The following is a 20,275-nucleotide window of genomic DNA, read 5'->3' as shown; positions in this document are numbered from 1 at the left end:
GAACATAGCATTGTAGTCTGTTAAGCTGGGAGGAACCTCTCAGGACATTTTGTCCAACCTTCTCATATTATGACAACTGAGTGCCAAGGACTGAAAAGTGGTTTAGCAAAAGGTATTTGGCATGCTGAGGCCAGATATTGCTTTTTTCAGAGATTTTAGAAAAGTCTGAAGCATGAGCAAAGACAGACCATCTGTATGGAAAAACCACTGGAAACAGCTTGGGTGGCACTGAAAGTTGAGTGGGGTGGGGGAGGGGGGTCTCAGGAAATTACCAGGGCAAGTGAAAAATACTACACAGGTTGATGGAGACTCAGATATGGCCCCCCTTCCCATCTCTGGGGGGAGGGCTCATCAAAGGAGCAATGGCCTCTGCCAGCACTTCTGTCTGGGAGAAAGCTAGCTCCCCAGCTCTTGCCCTTATGCAGACAATTCAATTCCTACTCATATGTCCCTGGTGCCTTTTGAGCTGCTGCCCCAGTGCTGGAGCTCAGAGGGAGTAAGTCCACACAAAGGCTCTTTAAAAGGAACTTCCTGGGGTTCCAGCAATCTCCGTGTCACTCAGCCTCATTCCCTGCTGGTTTTTACAGCCAGAAATGATGGGGACTTCTCTTTTTGGCACTGGAACCCTGCACTGGGGCCTGGTGTGGGGCTGGGACCCCTCGCTTCTCCAGGGGAGCCTCTGCAGCCAAGATATCCCTCCCAATTAAAAACTGATGCATGTGTGTATAGGACCAGCCCATTCTACATCTCTACCCCTCCTATCAGTCTTGATGTGGCTTCTTCTTTAAATCCCTAGCTGAAGGAATTCCAGTCAGATAGCTTTCAGGCAGTTTCGAGTAATGGTTGTTCTGTAGTTTATTTGTAATTTTGATGTGGTTGTGGGAGGAGGCGAGTACTGCATTTACCTACACCACCATCTTGACCAGAAGTCCTGACCTCCAGAACTTTAAGAGAACAAATGTGTGCTGTTTTAGGACATCAAATTTGTGGTAATTTGTTACAGCAGCAATAGGAAACTCATACAGTTAGTTACCAGCTAAAGAATCACCAACAATGGCTCCTTTCAGTTCAGTGTGAAAAGTAATGGAATACTCTAGAACAGCAGTCACCAACCTTTAAGACCTGACGGACCACCAGGGGTCTGCGGACCACCAGTTGGCGACCGCTGCTCTAGAAGGTGAGATAAACTTTCCTCTAGGACAAACACAGGGTGAAGTAGACATTTTCCAAGGTGGTGGACTATAATGAGGCGAGACATCTCAAGAAGAGGGTCTGATGCTTCAGCAGCTGAGAATAAGGGCTGAGGCTTAACCAAGGGTACAAAACCCATCAGCCAGGTCAAGGGTAAGCCTGCCTCTTCTTGACTCCTGTAGCCCTCTGAGGGTGGGAAGGACCTTGGATTCCTATCTGGAAGATTCTGTCCTCTCATTTATCAGATGAAGTCTAGAACAGAGCTGTGACCTGTCTTTGACTTTACTATTAGAGAGGGGGCAGGGTTAGGGGCTCTCCCTCACACTGCAACCTTTTTCCCCACATCTCCCTGACCCTGAACAAATTGGGAGGGAGGAACTCAGTTCCACAGACGCTGAATCACCAAGGAAGGCTTATGAGACCTGAACACTCTAATGAAGAAGTACTTCACCCAGGAATTATAAACAAAAGCATGGAGTCCTGGGGTGGTGGGGCAATGTGGGACTTCACCTGTTGCACAATATGAGATTTTGTGTTTTCCTTTTTCTCTTTTCATTAAACTTCCTTTTCTTACCCTGAGCCAGGTATCTCCTTATTTGAATTTTCAACTGAGGTTTCTCTGGGTTTCTGGGAGGGGGCCAGAGCCAGAACAGGACAGGGAACAGAGCCTACTGTTTGTGGATCAGCTTCTGGAAGCCAGGCCTGTGTTTTTCTTCTCCCTTGCTGTGCCTGCCTCCCCTGTTCCCTTTCTAGATAGGAGGGAGTCTGTTTCCTAATGCTCTGGTTTGTGCAAACATTCTGTCTTCTCCCTATCTTACCCCCACCTAGAATGTTCTGTAATGTTCCCATGACAGGGCATTTTCCTCTCAGGAGACCAGGAGCTGAGTTAGAATGCAAATTGAGCTGCAGATGGTGAAAGGAATCACAGTTCTTCCTGGTGACTGAGCCCAGCGGCCATATGGCTGTCCTGAGCTGCTTTTCATACTCACCCTTCACAGAGCCCAGGGACCTGTCCTCTCCTGATTTTCTACTTGTCTCCAGCTGTTCTCCCTTCTTAATGCCTCTCATCTTGGTTTCCACTAAATCTGTACAGACAGAAAAGGGAAAAAGGTGGAGAAACTGAGACAAAACTGTGACTGCATTTTTCTACTTTTTAAATAGTGTGGATGAAAAAGAGGCCACATACTAAACCTGACAAGTGCCATGGAGGCCTGCATGATGGACCTTATAAACTCAAAGACCCAAGTAACCACATAGGATGGTCCAAACATTAAAATTCCTAACTAAAAGTGGGTCATGGCTGGTAGTCACATTCTAGACCTGTAGCTTTGTTGACAAAGTTAATCTTTAAGTGAGCAAGTCAATTTTATTCGAACAACTAAGATATCATACCTCTGAAATATCAGAGTAATTTTCTTTTCCAGATTCCTCGAAGGCACAATCGCACAACCAATGGCACCAGAGCTTGAGACCACATTGTTATCTTGTTGCCTAAATACCATCTCTGTGTGCAGTAGGTGTTAACTATTCTGTTCCGACCAATGTAACAGATATGCCTCTCTGTTTTACTTCTTATCCAATCTTAAGAGATTTCTCCACTTTACTTTCTCACACTCTCTTAATGAAGTTTATGTAACTATCCTTATATCTCCTCCTTTTATTCTAACGTATAAAATAAACTGCAAAACTGTTATTTTTCGGGAGCATTTTCTCAATCTGTTGATATTCTGTTTACTGACAATTGTCATCAGTTTGGCTCAATACATTCATTAAAATTCTCAGCAAGTGTAGACGTTTACTACAGTACAATAGTTTCATTTAGGTTTTGCAGACTAAGGACATGTAAGGATGCCTAATGTCTAGACTCAGTCTTCTTCCTTAGGTTTTTCTTTTTCTTTTTTATTGTTTTTAAAATACACATAACAAAATTTACCATCATAACCATTTTTAAGCATATAGTTCAGTAGTATTAAACATATTCACATTGTTGTGCAGCAGTCACCACCACCTATCCCCATAACATTTTCATCTTGTAAATCTGAAACTCTATAACTATTAAACACTGACTCCCCATTCTCTCCTCCCTGCCAGCTCCTAGCAACCACCTTTATACTTCCTGTCTCTATGATTTGACTAAGTAGTTCATATAAGTGGAACCACAGTATTTGTCTTTTTGTGATGGCTTATTTCACTTAGCATAATATCCTTACGGTTCACCCATGTTGTGGCAAATTGGAGAATTTCCTTTCTTTTGAAGGCTAAATAATATTTCCTTATATGTATATACTATATTTTGCTTATCCACTCATTGGTCAATGGACACTTGGGTTGTTTCCAAGTTCAGCTTGTGAATAATGCTGCTATGAGCATGAGTGTACAAATAGCTCTTCAAAATCCTGCTTTCAATTTTTGGGGGTATATACACAGAAGTGGAATTGATGGGTTATATGATAATTCTATATTTAATTTTTTAGGCACCCCTATACTGTTCCTCCCTTAATTTTTTTTATATATGTTTAATGGTTGTTGCAGACACCTATATACTATCAAGTGATAATGTGTCATGAGAACTTCCCAAATCCCCAAATTTGTGATTGTCACTAGAGCACTAGAAATCAACTATTCATGGAGACATTTTATTTAGTTTTTCACAAAGAAATAAAGGTTTTATCAGGTAGGCCAAGTTTTCCTCACTTCCAAATGCATGAAAGCATCTGAGGAGCTTTTCTGAACTCCACCATTGGAAGTTCCCCATCGGTGGGTCTGAGATGGGGTTGAAGTGTTTGCAAAGCATGGACTTCCTCTGAATCTCAGTCCCTTGAAGTCTCAGTCCCATTGACATGAGGGTGCTAATGGAAGTGACCCCACAAGCTTGTGAGGATTCGGTGAGATGATAGGTGTGAAGTACAGGCATAGGTCATAAAGGTCAAGTACTGTTATTATTGAAGGGAGGGCCCTCCTTAGCAACCTTGCAGCTTCCATCATTGAAATGCATGTTTCAGCAAAACTATTAGAGGCCATAATTACCCTTTGCTTAATAGTGGAAACTCCAAGTGCTAGAGTAGCAAACATCACATTATGTTGTCTTACATAATTTCTGCTAATTAAATTTCTTTTCATAACTGTAGTGAAAGTTCTTTGCCCCTCCACCCCCATTCCCAATTGGGCTACATCCCAAGGGAAGTATGGGAATATACAGCTTGAAATATCCCATTAACAAATAAACTTGGGAAAGCAAGATTACAAAAGAATCGGGTCAGTGTGTGAGAATCAGTGTCTCCTTCACTGCAGGAGGAAGTGTAAGTAGGCATAGTCTTTTTGTAGGACAATTTGGCATATATTCCAACTCTACAATAAATACATCCTTTGTATTTCCATGTTTAGGGATCTATTCTGGGAAAATACAGGCATATACAGTGGGGCCTTGACTTAGGAGTTTAATTCGTTCAGAGACTGAGCTCATTAAGGATCTCATTAACTCAAATTACTCTATCAACTCAATGCAAAAAATCGGCGGAGAGACCGCTGGTATCTCAAAAAACTCGTTAGTCGGGACACTCGTAAGTCAAGGCCCCACTGTATAAACAAAGAAGCATGTAGAAAGTATATGATGCATATAACAGCAAATTGTTTATGATACAGAAACCACCTAAATGTTCAACAATTAAAAATCTGGTTAAATAAATTATGAACCACTTATATAATAGAATATTAGATAGTGGTTGTTTTTAAAAAGGGGGGAAAGATACTAACATGGAAATCTCTCTATGACACAATGTTAAGTGAATAAAGCAAAACAATATAACTTCATTTCTGCAGAAAAGGGACATATTTTTATCTATATACATATGTGTGTATGTAAAAGCTTAGGAAAGCACTTAGAAAAGTATACAGTAAACACATGAAAAAAATGAAAAAAAAAGGAACTTTTAAAGATTGTTAACTAAGTGATAGTAGCCATGTCTAAGTCACTTGAAGAGAGGGATTAAGGAGTCCCCCCTTGCCAAGAGTGCTGTGGAGGGTTCTCCTGCAAGTTTTTTGGGGCTGTCCACTTTGGCCCCACTCACTCACCAAGGCTGTGCTGCTCAGTAATCTGGCATCGGGCCAGCCACCTTGGATTTGGATTTGGGCTTGCTCTTTGTTGTACTCTGTGCTGCTCTGGGCCATTGATCTCCCCCCTGTACTGAGCTACTATGTCCTCTTCAGATACTCTGGTTCCTCCTTCAGACTGAGGGGTCCTGGGTGCTTGTATCCTTTGAGCTTGATTCTGAGATACTGGGTGTGAGCTAACTACCTGGGGTGGCCAGTCTGAGCCCTCCTCTCTTGACTTGCTTAGTGTTTCTCTGCTTATCCAGGCCTCCCCATAAGTCAGCGGTTCTCAACCTGTGGGTCGCGACCCCTTTGGGGGTTGAACGACCCTTTCACAGGGGTCGCCTAAATACTTCCTGCATATCAGATATTTACATTACAATTCATAACAGTAGCAAAATTACAGTTATGAAGTAGCAACGAAAATAATTTTATGGTTGGGGGTCACCACAGCATGAACAACTGTATTAAAGGGTCGCGGCATTGGGAAGGTTGAGAACCACTGCTGTAGTGCTCATGAGGTGCTTGTCCCAGATCTGACCACCAAGGACGAAACAGGCTTTCTCTTCATTCCCATGGTCATTAGAGTTTTACCTCTACACCTGCTTCTCTGAAATTCTGTAATTGGGATAAGAAAGAGGGCGGGCTTCTTATTCAGGACCCTGTGCAACATTTTGTATTTTTTTCCCTGTAGTTCAGCTTATTGTAGCCCTCTCTCTAGGAACCTCTCAGTGTAGGCTCAGAGACCACCAACCATAAAGAATGGGCTCTGTCTCTCAACTCCCAAGGGCCTTGCCAGCTTGTGATCTTTGAACATCCATCTGCTTGGATGAGTTACATAAGTGATAGGTGGGTAATGTCCCCTACTTAGGGGTCTCAGCCCTGGGATGGCTCCACAACACCACATATTCACCATCTCTCCCAGGAGCACATTGAATCCTCCTGGAACTGGACCTCCAGGAGACACCAGATGGGACAACACCTAGCTTCATAGCTAAGCTCTTACTCTGAAATTCTAAATTACACAGAGAAAATTCTTTTCTTTGGCCATTGTTCCCAAAGACACCAGGAAAACCAGTGCTGAACTGTGATGTAGCAATGAACAAAGGGCTAGAGGGTGTTCCTGAACTTTCCTATTTGGGATTTGCATATCCGAGAAAACATACCCTAATTAGAGAGAAACCAGTTATTAGCTGGAACAGAGGAACTAGATCATGTCATCCTCTTCCTGCTCTACTGCCCCGCCCCACACTCCTTTCTGGTAACACTGAGGGTATAAATTGTGGCTGGGCTCTGTGTGTGCATTCACATCAAAAGCCAAAATGAAGACATGCACAGTCTTTGTTCTAGTGGCTTTCATCACCGTGGGGATGGAGATGGCCTGTGGTGATCCTCTGACACCTCCTGTCCAAGGTGAGGGTGCTGAGGGGGGTCCTACCTGACAGCAGAGAAGGCTCAGAGCCCCGCTTCAGACCTGAGGATGGTTTGGCACAGAAGCAGGCAGTGTGCTCACTGCAGAATGGAGATTTTGGATTGATCAGATCCACATTCTTTGACTTTCAGGAGTGATCACCCTGCATTCCCATTCTTCTTATCTCATCAGATTGGGTCTGATTAGAAGTTGGGGTTTTCTCTAGATATGCCTTGGATTCGGGACTCTAACAGGAGTACCTCCGTGATGAACATGGGATATGTGTGAGGAGGGGAGATGGCTGTCTGTGATCAGAGATTTTTCTAATATCTTATAAGGTGGAAAGAAGAGGGTTATGACAGCGCAGGTTTCTTGTCTGCTGGGACTGTGCAGCCTTTGGAGCAGGGAGAACATTCTCCTAAGGGCCTGACTGTGAAAATGGGGACTCTAGAATAAAAGTGGAGCTGCTGAGGCTGAGGGTTGGATCCAGGAACATGAAGGAAGAGATGGAAGAGGTGGGAGTCCTGCTAGTGGCGAGGCCATCCGACCTCGAACACCAGTTCTCACGCCTGTATAGTGACTGTTCCAGATTGCACAAAAACCATTGTATGTTTCAGAGCAACAAAGACCTGGAGTCTGCCCGAAGGTGCCCAAAGAAATCATTGGGCCTTGTTTTGATAGATGCACAGGAGATGCATCATGTCCCAAGCGAATGAAATGCTGCGTCCATGGATGTGGTCGTGTCTGCAAAACTGCTCTCCCTGCAGTGAGTATAAATCAATCAGGAGCTGTCCAGGGGTGCAATAACTTCCTAGTGGACTTTGCTAAGGCAGATGAGCGCTCACGTGTCCACTGCCTGCAGGAGTCTGGATAACCCAAGAGAAAGAGTCTGGAAATGAATGGCAGAAGGATACCTGGCTGCATTATCCAAGACCCTCTCCTCGAAGAGAAGCCCCATCCCTATCCCTGGGTGGCTCTCAGTTGAGACAAGTAACCATGATCCTAGGTTCTCAGGTCATTATTATCCCAGGGTTTCTCATCCTCCTTCTCCTTCCCCATCAAGGGGGCTTAACTCTTCCTGAAAATGAATTTTTGTGGGAAGATGGGGAAAAGGAAAGGGAACACCAATTATTGAGTATCTTCTGTGTTTGTCAGGCATTGTGCTGAAGCTGAGATAAAAAGATAAACACAACCAGACGAGGGAGACAGACTACGTAAATAATTACAACAGTGTAACCATGGCTTTGTACTAGCTTCTACTAAGGTCTGTGGGCGCAAAGGGAAAGTTATTGTCTTTGCCTGGGAGGTTGGATCAGTGCGTGTTGGGAAGGTTGTTGGAGAGTAGAGAACATTTAAGGAAGTGCTTAAAGGAGGCATAAAGTTTGCTGGAGGAAGGAAGGGAAGTTCAGATGGTGGAAGAAGTGTGGGTCCGTTGGAGATGGGAAAGTGACTGTGGTAGAAGTTGCAGCATTTCAGAGGCACAACGTCTCAGCATCTTAGTAGAGGGTCATCTAAGCCAGGGTCCAAAGAAGAGTGAGATGCCGGTCAGTTTGGTAGACTGCTGGAGGTTTCTGAACAGAGGAAACGTCATGATCAAATTTGTATTTCAGAAGGGTGGCTTTGGTGGCCAAGTGAAAGATGGACAAGGTGTTTATTAAGCGTGCCTGGAGACCAGCCCCAGAAGATTTCTCATGAATCTGATGCTTGGCTAACAAGACTCTTCTACAAACCATTCCTGGCTATTCTCTATCCCTGGACTTGCAGCTCTAGAAGATGAAGATCTAAAGTGGTGGAGTGACCACTTCTAAAGAGCTTATGTCCAAAATAAACCTTATCTGTAGCATTATTCAGGCTCTGTCATTCTTCCCATTTAGGCATTCTAGTGGACCCTCTGTGGATGGGCAGGACCATATGCGCGTCCTGCACTGAGCCCATGAATGCAAGGTACTCATGAAAGATCAGAGGCAAGATCCTTCCAGCTAGTTCCTTTCCTCCTTCCATGTCCATGTCTCTAGACAGGGCAAAGGGCATAATAATATTTTCTCAATCATTCTGTGAATAAAAATGACCTCCTAGCACTTAGCAAGCCTATTGGAGCAGGACTGGATGCCTAACCCCAGGAGAGCAACCCCAGCCTTTGGGATGCGGGACTTTGAGAGGCAAAGACTGGGAAGTGCCAGCTCCTGCCCTGGAGTGACTAGGAGTTAGGGTACAGTTAGGACAGAGGCCCTGTGGGTGGTCTTTGATTCAGAGTTTTCCTGAGGCAGAGGATAAACCTAGGTCTCCCAGAGAAGCCTTGACAAAAACTATGGTCTGAGATGACCGCTACAGGCTCCATCTCCCAGCGCTCTCTGTTCACTTTCCCACCTTGATTCCCCCCACTTAGCCTGCCGAGTTTGGCAGGCTCCCATATCAACTTGTCCCTGTCCATCACACTGCTGTTGCTTCTCCATAGCACATCTTATAACCCCAGTGGCCCATGGCCTCACCAGTCTGTACATTGGAATGAGCATATTAGCATCAATATCTTCTTTTACTGGTTGGTCATCTACGTCCCAAACCCCAGCATGCTTTAGTCACTCTTGGTCATTTATGGGAGTTCATAGACACCTCTAACATGGTCTCAAACCATTTCACCTATTGTCTGCCATTCTGAATGCCAAAGATACTTGAGGATGGCATCCTACAACTTCCACTTACGTTTCTGCCCTGTAGATAGTCCTGAAATCCCTAGAAAGTTGTTTGTGCTCTTTTGTGAGCTTCTCATTTTTTTTCTCACCTGCATTCCAACCCCCTTTATATTTTGGAGAAAACTCTTATTTCTCCTTATGGAAATTGACAAGGGCCAGACAGTCTCACCCTGCTTCCTAGCAGGTAGGGTTTGGAATTAGAATGCTATTTTCTGATGATGTGGGTTGATCGGGAGTGACACTTAAGACTTATGAATTGTCAAAACCAATTCACAACGGCAGAGGTGCCAGGGACAGCATCCTAACCAGATTGGCCACGGGCTGGTCTTGGCTATGTCCTCTTCTACCTGCTGTATTTAGGTTCTTGATATTTTTCCCAAGCCTGGTTCACCAGCCTTTCCTACTGTTTCTGTGAGCTGTATAATAATGTCTTTCCAGAATTCCTGCTCTCTCAAGTTGGACAGAATTGGCTTTTTTGTTTGCATCCAAGAACATTAACTTGTACAGAAATTGGTGTCAGGAGTGGACACAGGCCAAAAATACTCAGGGAGATGGCAGGAGTCTGGGTTTTATGAACTGGTCTAGTTAGAAGCCCCCTTGTTCAAATGCCTATGCTCTCCTGTTCACGTGGCCCACCCCCTTGAGACCTTGGGTGGTCTCTGTTTTGGGGAGCCACCTCCATGGTTGGCAGAGCTACAAACGGAACCCTGGGTTGCTCACAGCCTGTGTTTCTTTACCTGTGACCTCTGGCTAAGCGCCCCTTACCCTGTGACCATTTGCTCTAATGGGCTTCTCCTTTCCCCCGACCCCCCTCTCCCACCCTCAGTGGACAGGGGTCTATCATTGCACCTGTGCCTCTGGGCGGCTGCTGGGTGCCTCCTCGTACAAGACCCTGATGCCACCCCACCTCTGTGGCAGCATCTCTCATCCCCTGGAGACCCCATTCAGTGCTCCTCTGCAGCTCCAAGGACCTGCTGAGCCCAGGTTCCAGCCTGTCACTAGTTCCCCAAGTCCTGCCTGCAGCCCCAGGATCCTCAAGGCAGTCTGAGAGGAGGATTGACCCCTTAGACAGAGTGGTGCAGACACCAGGTGGGTACTCTCATGTGATCATGTAGCCCCGCCCCCTAGTTCACATGCCCATTTCTGCTTGATCACATGGCCCAGCCCCCTTGTTCATGTGCCCACTTCCGCTTGATCAAACCAGTCTGGGAGGGGCCGATGGGTTGACCCCTTACACAGAGGGGTGCAGACACCAGCTGGGCACTCCCCCCTGCTCCCCTCTCCGGCCCCTCAGAAATGCCTTGAGCACCAAGTCTGTGCTGATGTCCAGCTCCTGGAGGGCTCGGCCTATGCAGTGCAGCCACCAGAGGGGACCCATCTGCAGAGTGGCAGGCGGAATAGGCCTCCCAGGGCAGCTGGATGCCCACCTGGCCCCAAAGCCATTCTTCAGCCTCCCACTTACCTCTTCTGAAGGGTAACCAGGTGTGGCTTCCACCCAGCCCAGCTACCTGCCTTTGGAGGCAACAGAGACTGTCACCCTCTGCTGGCCAATTCCTGTTACTGCAGAAAGTAAGAGTCATCCCTGCCGCACAGCCCGTGCCCACCTGAAGCCAGCCCAGCACATCATTCCCATTTCACAGGTCAGAACCAGGTCGCGGCGCTTCCCTCAACGGGGATGGAGCAAAGCAGGATGGGGAATAAGGACGGTCTCTGCAGCTGATGTGTGTGGTCCCCATTTTTTCGAGCCCAGAAGGCTCCAGGGACCTCTGTGCATTTGTAACTAGCTATGTCGCTATATTTCCCTCATGTCCACCTGCCTCGTATCCTGAACACCATAGGCTCAAGTGGGTCCACCTTCCTCTCCTCAGCTCCACACCTCCAGTCTACCCGGGTTCAACGGGCTCCCCTCAAGTTCAGTGCGCCTCTAGCCTCAATTCCCGCTGGGCCCACACCTACTCTCACTATTAAATTAAGATTTATTTCTGTTACTGAATTTAATGTTTTTTATTGACTATATTTTTATTGCTCTTTTGTTTTTCTTTATCATTTCCATTAGCTAGATTAAATTCTCATCTGCTGATTTGAAAGTCATACTTCTCTTTTTATTCTTCTAGAATTTACCCCTGTGGTTTTTAAAGCATGTTAATATTCTCACCTATTCCAGAACAGGGACATTACCTTAGTGTGCCCTCATTTCTCTTTGGACAGGCACTCTCTAACCCCATCCCACTTGGTAGCCAAGTAGATATGTCATATGGAATTGTAGTTCTTGATTTCTTGACTTCATGTTTGCACTTTAAAAAGTTGTTTATTTTGATAATACCCAAATTTATCAGGTTATAAATCCACCCTTACTTCCTATGTATTTGTAACCTCCTCCTGGTCCCCTCCCCCTTTCCACTGGAATATTTCCCCCAAAAGTGTTTTCAAAAAAGGTCTTTTTAGCTTTGGATGCCTGAAGATATCTTTGTTTTGTCCTCACATTTAAATTATAGTTTACTTGGATATAGCATTCTAGGTTTAAATGTTTTCTTTGACACTTAGACTATTTCTTCATTATCTTCCTGGTTAGAAATGCTGCTGAGAATTCTGAAATTAACCTGATTCCTTTATAAGTAGTCTTGTCTTTCTCTCTGAAACTTATAAAATTTGCTATATTAAAATTGTGGTTATATTTCTTTGTATGTGTTCATGTGTGACATTCATTCATTTATTCATTCATTCTATTGACACTTTATCAGCCTTCAAACTAGGATTTTTTTTTCCTTGCAGCCCCATGGCCCCACTGGCTCAAGCATAGACTATAGGGACTTGGGACAAATCCAGGTTATAGTCCCCTAGTCCAGTGATGGCGAGCCTATGACATGCGAACTCATTTTTTTGGTTGATTTTTCTTTGTTAAATGGCATTTAAATATCCTACATAATAAAAGCCTAATATGCAAATCAAATGAACGGCAGAACAACCAGTCACTATGACATACATTGACCACCAGGGGGCAGACACTTAATGCAGGAGCTGCCCCTAGCCCACAGGCCCAAACCGGTGGTGGCAGTTGGGGGTGGGGCTGGCGAGCAGACAGCACCAAGCCAGCCAAGGTGGTGGCCCTCCCCCGCCCCCCCGATCGCCCTGCCGGTTGTCCCACAGGGAGGCAACTGGTGGTGGCAGGGGAGTGGGCCAGCAAGCAAGCGGTGCCATGCCAGCCAAGGTAGGTGCCAGCGGGGGTCCCCGATCACCCTGCCAGTCGCCCCGCAGATCGGCCCTGATCTCCAGCCAGGCCTAGGGACCATACCTATGCAAGAATTTCGTGCACCAGGCCTCTAGTATAAAATAAATATCAAAAATATAAATCTTTGTTTTACTATGGTTGCAAATATCAAAAAATTTCTATATGTGACATGGCACCAAAGTTAAGTTAGGGTTTTTCAAAATGCTGACACGCCAAGCTCTAAAGGTTCGCCATCACTGATGTAGACTAATCCATTGCAAGGATACAATTCAGAGAATTTTTTAGTAAAAGTGTTCAGCAGGGCAACCATTGCCATATTTCAGTTTTAGATATTTCCATTACCCCTAAAAGTTCCTCTGCCCATTTACAGTTCACCCTGCTTCCACCTCCAGCTCTAGGCAACCACTGATTTGAATTTTCTCCTTATAAACTTGCTTTTTCTAAACATTTAAGCATGTACTCTTTGATTACTAAATAATATTCCATTTTATGCATATCATTGGCTGCTTTTTATTTACCAAGCATAGAAAAGATTCTAGTTGCATTATCTTAATGTGCTTATTCCTCTGAAACTATCCTATTAAATACATTGATATATTTTGTAGTTATTTGTATTACTTACAAATTTAATCTCTTTTTGGTTCTCTTGTATTCTTCTGGCAAACAAACCTTGCAGCACATCTGGGATACCCCAATTGTGTAGGTAAATTATAGCAATATAGAGCATAGCCAGCAGATGGAGACAGAGAACACCAAATATTCAGACTCGGGTTTTTACCTATGCCTTTTCTCAGCCTCAGGAGCTGTGGCACCTGGATATCAGGTTTCATTCATTATAACATTGGTTCTCAAACCTGACTGTGCGTTGTAATTACCTGTGCAACTTTAAAAAAATACAGATTCTGAGTTTAGTGGTCTGGGATGCAGTCTTGCCATTGAGACATCTAAATCTGCACAAGTGCTTGTAATTACAGCAAAGTTTGAGACCCACTACTTTAGAACGGGGAACAGTGGGTCTTGAGTTGGAGAACTTGTGAAAAACAGAGACCCTAACTGTTGTAGTTTTCATCCTTTTGAGAATGTGTGCATGCTGAAATGGCCAGGCATTAAGCTTAAGATAGTTAAATATGTAATCAGGACTAAATCTGACACAGTCTCATGTTAGATTCTAATGCATCAGAGTAACTTTAGGCATCAACTATTTAGGAAAATTTTATAGGAGAAAAATTTCAATTAATAAAATGCTATTATCATTATTTTTATTATGATCCTTATTGTATCAACTCACCACACTGTATTACAACTGCCTGTTTACGTGGCTGTCTCCCTACCAGACCGTGAGAGTTAGCATCGAGTCTTATTAACCTTCCTATCTCCCCCATCTAGCACTGGCCAGACAGGCAGCAGGCTCTCAACAAGTGTATGTTGAATTAATAGTGAAGGTATTAAATATCCCCATTTTATAGATGAGCAAAATGAGGCCTATAAGGAAATAATGACTTGTTCCAGGTGACACTGCTGGCCAAGGGCAGAGCAGGAATTGAATTCAGGTCTTGGACTCCTTTCTCCAGTGCTCTTCCCTCTATACTGGTGCGATCATCAGTCTGTCGAGGCCAGATATAGAAGTCAAAATACAAAGAGGAGTTCTTTTCCTGTTTGTTTGTTTGTTGTTGTTGCTGCTGTGTTTGACTCTGGTTTTCCCAACTATGGCTTTCCTGATAATTGAGGGCCTGAGGGGAAGATTTCACACAAGCCTTGCTCTCAGGTGGGATAACTGTGACATCAGCGCTGACAGCAGCCTTCAGGATCATCCAGTCCACCCCACCCCTTTACCTCAAGGCAGCGGTTCTCAACCTGTGGGTCGCGAACAATGAAAATACATCCTGCATATCAGATATTTACATGACGATTCATAACAGTAGCAAAATTACAGCTATGAAGTAGCAACAAAAATAATTTTATGGTTGGGGGTCACCACAACATGAGGACTGTATTAAAGGGCCACGGCATTAGGAAGGTTGAGAACCACTGCCTCAAGGGAGACCAAGAGTCCTAGAGGGGGAGTGAGTCAACCACAGTCACATGCTACCAGCAGAGTGGACTCCCTTTACAGTGCTCTTTTTATTCACAGGAGGTAAAGTGGCCTCAGCGTGGGCAGAGCAGCAGAGAGGAGCCAGTTACTCAGAGGGCAGATGCTCCATGGAAGCCTCCAGCACAAGCAGTCAACCCCTAAAGCCTCCAACAGGTACCCCAAGAAATATTGTGACTCATGCTGGGAGGGGAAAGAGAGGAAAGCTCAGCAGGCAGAGGACATGTAGTCTGGGCCCCGCCCAGAGGGACCTTTTATAGTTTATGCTCTTTGCCAACTGCTGACGTGCCGTGCTCTTTATAGCTTTTCTAAGAGGAGGGTATTACCTTCCCAAGCCTGGAGGTTCATAGCTACGGAAGGGACATGGGATGTTTCATCCCACTTGTGCCCTTTGAATGTGAATTCATATGACTTATCTTTGGGTTATTGCACTTGCCTGGAGCTACAGCAGGACTGTCCCACCAGGTCCACTCTTTTCTGCCAACACATGCTGGCACCCAGGGCACAGCTAGAGAAGTGAAACTCATAGGCCTCTGAGATGGGGAAATACAATTCGATGTCACCGCGGTATGGAAGTGCGTGTGAAACTCACTGGTCCAGGTAGGGGTGGGGAGCAGGGCCTGCTGGCTGCTCCCAGGGTTTCTGTTGGGACTCGGGAGAGAATAGTGGGCAGTTGGTAGGACTGCCCGCCCCTACATAGACCAGCAAACTTTCACTCTTCATGCCTTCATGCCTTCATTCATCATCCTTCACACAAAACACAACAAATACCACCTACACTGTGTCAGGCAACTACATGTTGAGAATAGTATACTGGCCCTGGCCTTGAGGAGCTCACAAATGACCTTTAGTTTTATCTGACTTTTAAAAATAAATCATGAGCTGCTGATTGTGCTTATTTCTGGGGTTCTGCAAAGAAGTGATTGCTGTCGTTTCCCTGGGCAAACTGCAGTGTGCGTGCCTGTGTGTGCGCGCGTGCGTGTGTGTGTGTGTGTGTGTGTGTGTGTGTGTGTGTAAGGACTCAGCCACTGCACAGCTCAGGCGCTACCTCCTCCAGGAAGCCTTCCTTAACCTGTCCTGCGTCCTGTCCAAGTGTGTTCTTTGGAACATCAATCCCATGAGATGTGTGAGAAAGGGTTTCATTGTCCAGTGAGTTTGGCAGATGCTGAATGTCACCTCCCCACCTTGGGGATTTTCGAATAACATTGGACTAAGCAAACAGAACACTGTAGAAGAATCCCTTTAACTTTGATTAACACAGCCTTTCCAAGCAACAGAATTCTTTTCTCAAGGAACACATACTGGCATCCTGTGGCGCGTGTTCTGTGTAACTCGCTGTGTAGGCTGTTGGAGAGGATTACATGAGATGCTAAACACATGACTCCCAGCACAGCTCCCAGCACGCGCGTCGCGGACACCCAGCACATGAGTGCCTTTTGCACTTCTTCCCTAAAGTCAGCACTGTTTATTCAAACCTTTCCTAGCTCGGCTACAAAAAAAGCATTTTAGACTGTCGGGACAAGAAATTTTCCAGAAAACTACTGTTGATCCCTTTCCATGAAAGGAGGATCACATAAGGTGGGATTAAAGAAGTGTGTACTTTGGAAGCTGAAATGTGGCCCTGGCAAGCCTAGATAAGAGAACACTCGCTCTTGGATTACTGGGCAGTGACTGGTCACACCTGCTCGAGCAGGAGGCAATGAAGTGGGGTGACGCCCAAAGTGGTGGATCAGCCCCACCTTGCACACGCAAACCAGAGTGGGTCCCATCACTTGGGTTCAGATCTGAGCACCTCTTGGTCTGATCCTTTGGAAAAAATCTGGCAGTGATATCCCAAAAGCCTTAAAAATCTTTCCACCTAGGAATGCCGTTCTGGAATTACAGTAAGGAAACTATGCAACGTGCAGACAAAGCTATGTGCATGAGGATATTCATCACAACATTTTAAAGGACAAGACTGGGAACAACCGATGTCTAACAGGGAATGGTTCAATCCACAATGGGGCTTCTCTCTTAAATACCTTACTGCTGTTTAAAATAAAGTTTATAAAGAGTTTGAGTGATATGGGGACATGCTTAGGCTGTAATGTTAAGGAAATAAAATGGGCTTAAGAATAAAAATACACATTATAATAATAGCTATGTTGGTGTGCTGAGGAAGAAAAATTTACCAATGTATTAGGAGTGGTTATTTATTAGTAGAGAAGCAATGAGTGATTTTTCTTTCTATTCTATATATTTTTCTATATTTTCTCCTCTTGTCCTATATGTCTTTCTGTATTTCCAAGTTTTATACAATCATGATCAGGAAAAGGTAATCATTTGTTTTAAAAAGAAAAAAAAAATTGGAAACCGAGTTACCAGTAGATCTAAGTAGCATTACAGGCACTATTGCGGTGCCCAGAGAAACCTCCCCTCTCTGAACAATGCCAGTTTGTGTTGGGGAATCCACCCACCAGTGCTTCCCGAACCCCAGGAACCATGTGCCCTGTATTGTCACATCTGTGTAGAACGAACACTATTACTTAATATTTGTATAGAAACTAACTCAGTTTTTTAAACTTAAGTACATATATTTTAAGGTAACGTTTTAACTACTCTAAGTGGAAAAAGTAATACCACTTTTCATCAATGGAAAGTAACCACAAAAAATAAATGCAGTATAGCAAATCAATATTATCCAATTCTAGACAGGTGACGCTCCTGAGTTAAACCCTATTTTCTCTCTGTTTAATAAAAAGTGGGGGCTGGGAGACTGTTGTCAGGGAGGAAGGGACAGATTACCAAAGTTGTGAGATTAACAAATTCCAGCACAGCAAGACTCCTTAAATGAATCAGAAAGATTGAAAGGTAATTGAAAATTATTTTCTGATTAGACATTTTTAAAAATGATTTGCCTATGTAGCCCCCAAACTGCCTACCATACCACACCCTGGGGGCAAGTGCCATGCAGTATGCCTAGCGCCTGTGGGTCTCCCACAGGCTGTGGTCACTTGCCCAGCTGGTTTCAAACTCAAGGACAGGTGTTTCATCGCCAGCCTCTTTCCTTCCCTTGTACAATTCCACAGTCTCGCCTTTGTTTCCATGCAGTATTCCTCATGCCTTTGTCATTTATTTGCAAAGCATGTTCCAGGGCTTGTAAAACCATAAACTTGCTGATGCTGCGCCAGTTCTGATCCAAAACAGGCCAGGCATGTTCCAAATGGCAAAAAAAGGGGCCACCAGTGCTGGGAAGTGGTGGAAGCCAGGTAAAGGCTTAGTGACCTTGAACTCACTCTTTATACAGATGAAGAAACTAAGACCTGAGAGGAGGGAGGGTTAGACTCTAGGTCCCCCAATCCCAGTTCAATGCCACCTCTCCCTTACACTCCACCTGAAGTTTGCTCAGAATCAAAGTCACTGTTTGGCTTTTAGTGTGAGAGCTTTGCCTACTTTGGAACCAGAAAGTAAAATCAGAGACCAATGAAGAAGAGAAGGGGTCCTCCTGCAGGTGTTTCTCTTCAAGTCCGACCTCATTTTTCTCTTTCCTAATTGACACCTAGCTGGGGGCTTGCTTGGCTCAAGAATGAATCACGCACACACACAAAAAATAAATCACAGATCTGTGAACTTCAGGAGAAGGGAGGGACTCATATGACTCATTCAACCAACGTCCAGGAGAGACTCTCCATCCACCACTGTACCTGGCACTGCCGCCTCATTTAATAGAGGACAAGAAGTCCCAGAGAGGAAGTGTGACTCACTTAGGATGGCCCAGCTAGTAAGCAGCTGTGCTGGGACTTGGATATGAGTCTCTGGGTCCAAAGCCAGTGCTCATCTCAACAAAAAAAGTTTTAAAGATAAAATTCATTTTCAAACTTGGGCAAGCATCAATGGAACCGTAATTAAAATTCATTTATTTAATCCATTCATTCAACAAATACTGATCGAGTGGGATATGCCCATATATATTGACAAGCGATGCATGGTATGACCACCTGGTAGCATTAAAGAGCTGCGTGAGGTCTGAGGCTTTGAATTTAAAATATTTTTTTATTGATTTCAGAGAAGAAGAGAGAGGGAGAGAGAGATAGAAACATCAATGATTAGAGAGAATCATTGATCGACTGCCTTCTGCACGCCCCCTACTGGGGATTGAGCCCGCAACCCGGGCATGTGCCCTTGACCGGAATCGAACCTGGGACCCTTCAATCCACAGGCTAGTGTTGAGGTTTTGAATTTAAAGTGTGAGCCACCAGCATGGTTGTGCATTTTTCTCCAACCTTATGCAGCTACACAGGGTCAGGCACCAAGTAAGTGGAAAGTTAGATCTAACCCGGTTGCGGTTTTGCCAAAGGAATATGATGAAGTGAAGAGGGAGAGTTGAGAGTATGCAAGAAAGTGATCAAGATCATAGGATTTAAAATGATTTTTATTTTAAAACTTCACAAAATGAAAGTTGAAACCAGGCTGTGATGCCTGTTCAGGTTGAAATGATAATATTGTCATCTTTGTACCGAAGCTGTCTTAAGAGTGTTTGCCTGGGGTGGGTCAGCTTGTAGGCGCAGGAGGTTCTCCTTGATTTACATTGCTGTTGGAGCCAGTGCTCGACCTGAGGGCCTCAGGACATTCCTTCCTCCGGAAGGAGCCTTTTGAGACAAATCTCAGGGTCAGTCCAAAGCTCAGGAGCTGCAACTCAACTTGTAAAGCCCTTTTATAGCATTACTTGCGTAAGTAAATAGTTGGCTTCCTATTTCAGGAAGGGACGTATTTGTTCTCAAGGCTGCCTTGTGTCCTGGGCACCCACTGGGGTCCTGGAAAGCAGCCACTCCTCTCCTGACATTGTTTTAAAATAGCCAGGGCGATTTGGACTCTTCAACCACAAAATGCAAGAGTACACCGAATTCAGCTGAAATGTAAGCCGCACTGCTTCCACTCTCAGTTTGGTCGTCTGTCCATCCCCTAACTTCTCATAGCACTTCCTGGGAATCTGGCCTCCTTGCCATGCATTGTAGGGGCCCATGCATGATACGCATTACTTGGTTTTCATTGATGTCAGCAGTGATAATGATTAAGTGCAAACACCCCACCCCATTCACATGTCTCCTTTTTTCCTGCAGATCCCCATGTGAGTGAAAGTGTGAATGCCTTCCAGAATTTCTCCCAGAACTTGTACCTAGAGTTCAGGTGAAGTGAAAGGGTAGAAAGTAAATTCTTTTGTTGTTGTTGTTGTTAATACTCACCCGAGGATCTTTTTCCATTGATTTTTAGGGAGTGGAAGGGAGGAGAGAGACACACAGAGAGAAACATAGAGGTGAGACTCTCTCTCACCTCTGAGCCCTGACCAGGGCCGGGGATCAAGCCTGTAACTGAGATACGTGCCAGTGACTGGAATCAAACGCAGGACCCTTCAGTCCGAGGGCCAACATTCTATCCACCGAGCCAAACTGGCCAGGAGGAAAGTAAGTCCTTTGGACATGAATCACACCACCACCCTTCCCGCACTTCATATATCGACCTCTACCCTACTTAGATGCGGCAGTCCTTGGAAAAACCCAGAACAGAAACTTCCCTGCCAAGTGAAGGTATAAGAAAAG

General features: G+C 44.8%; 2 long non-coding RNA genes across 2 annotated transcripts; both read left to right on the top strand.

Annotated features, from left to right (window-relative positions):
• The first annotated feature begins 6,535 nt into the window (after positions 1–6,535).
• On the top strand, positions 6,536–8,537 carry LOC118672286. Its single transcript, XR_004973027.1, has 3 exons — positions 6,536–6,693; positions 7,309–7,457; positions 8,302–8,537. It is a non-coding gene; the product is annotated as an uncharacterized LOC118672286 (long non-coding RNA).
• A 6,208-nt stretch (positions 8,538–14,745) lies between these two features.
• LOC118672353 lies at positions 14,746–16,869 on the top strand. The gene is made up of 2 exons (XR_004973037.1): positions 14,746–14,855; positions 16,562–16,869. It is a non-coding gene; the product is annotated as an uncharacterized LOC118672353 (long non-coding RNA).
• Positions 16,870–20,275: the final 3,406 nt, after the last annotated feature.

The sequence above is a fragment of the Myotis myotis genome, unplaced genomic scaffold (assembly GCF_014108235.1).
Source record: "Myotis myotis isolate mMyoMyo1 unplaced genomic scaffold, mMyoMyo1.p scaffold_m19_p_17, whole genome shotgun sequence".
Taxonomy (NCBI): Eukaryota; Metazoa; Chordata; class Mammalia; order Chiroptera; family Vespertilionidae; genus Myotis; species Myotis myotis.
The sequence above is the reverse complement of the archived record's forward strand: the minus strand, read 5'-3'. Positions and strand labels throughout refer to the sequence as shown.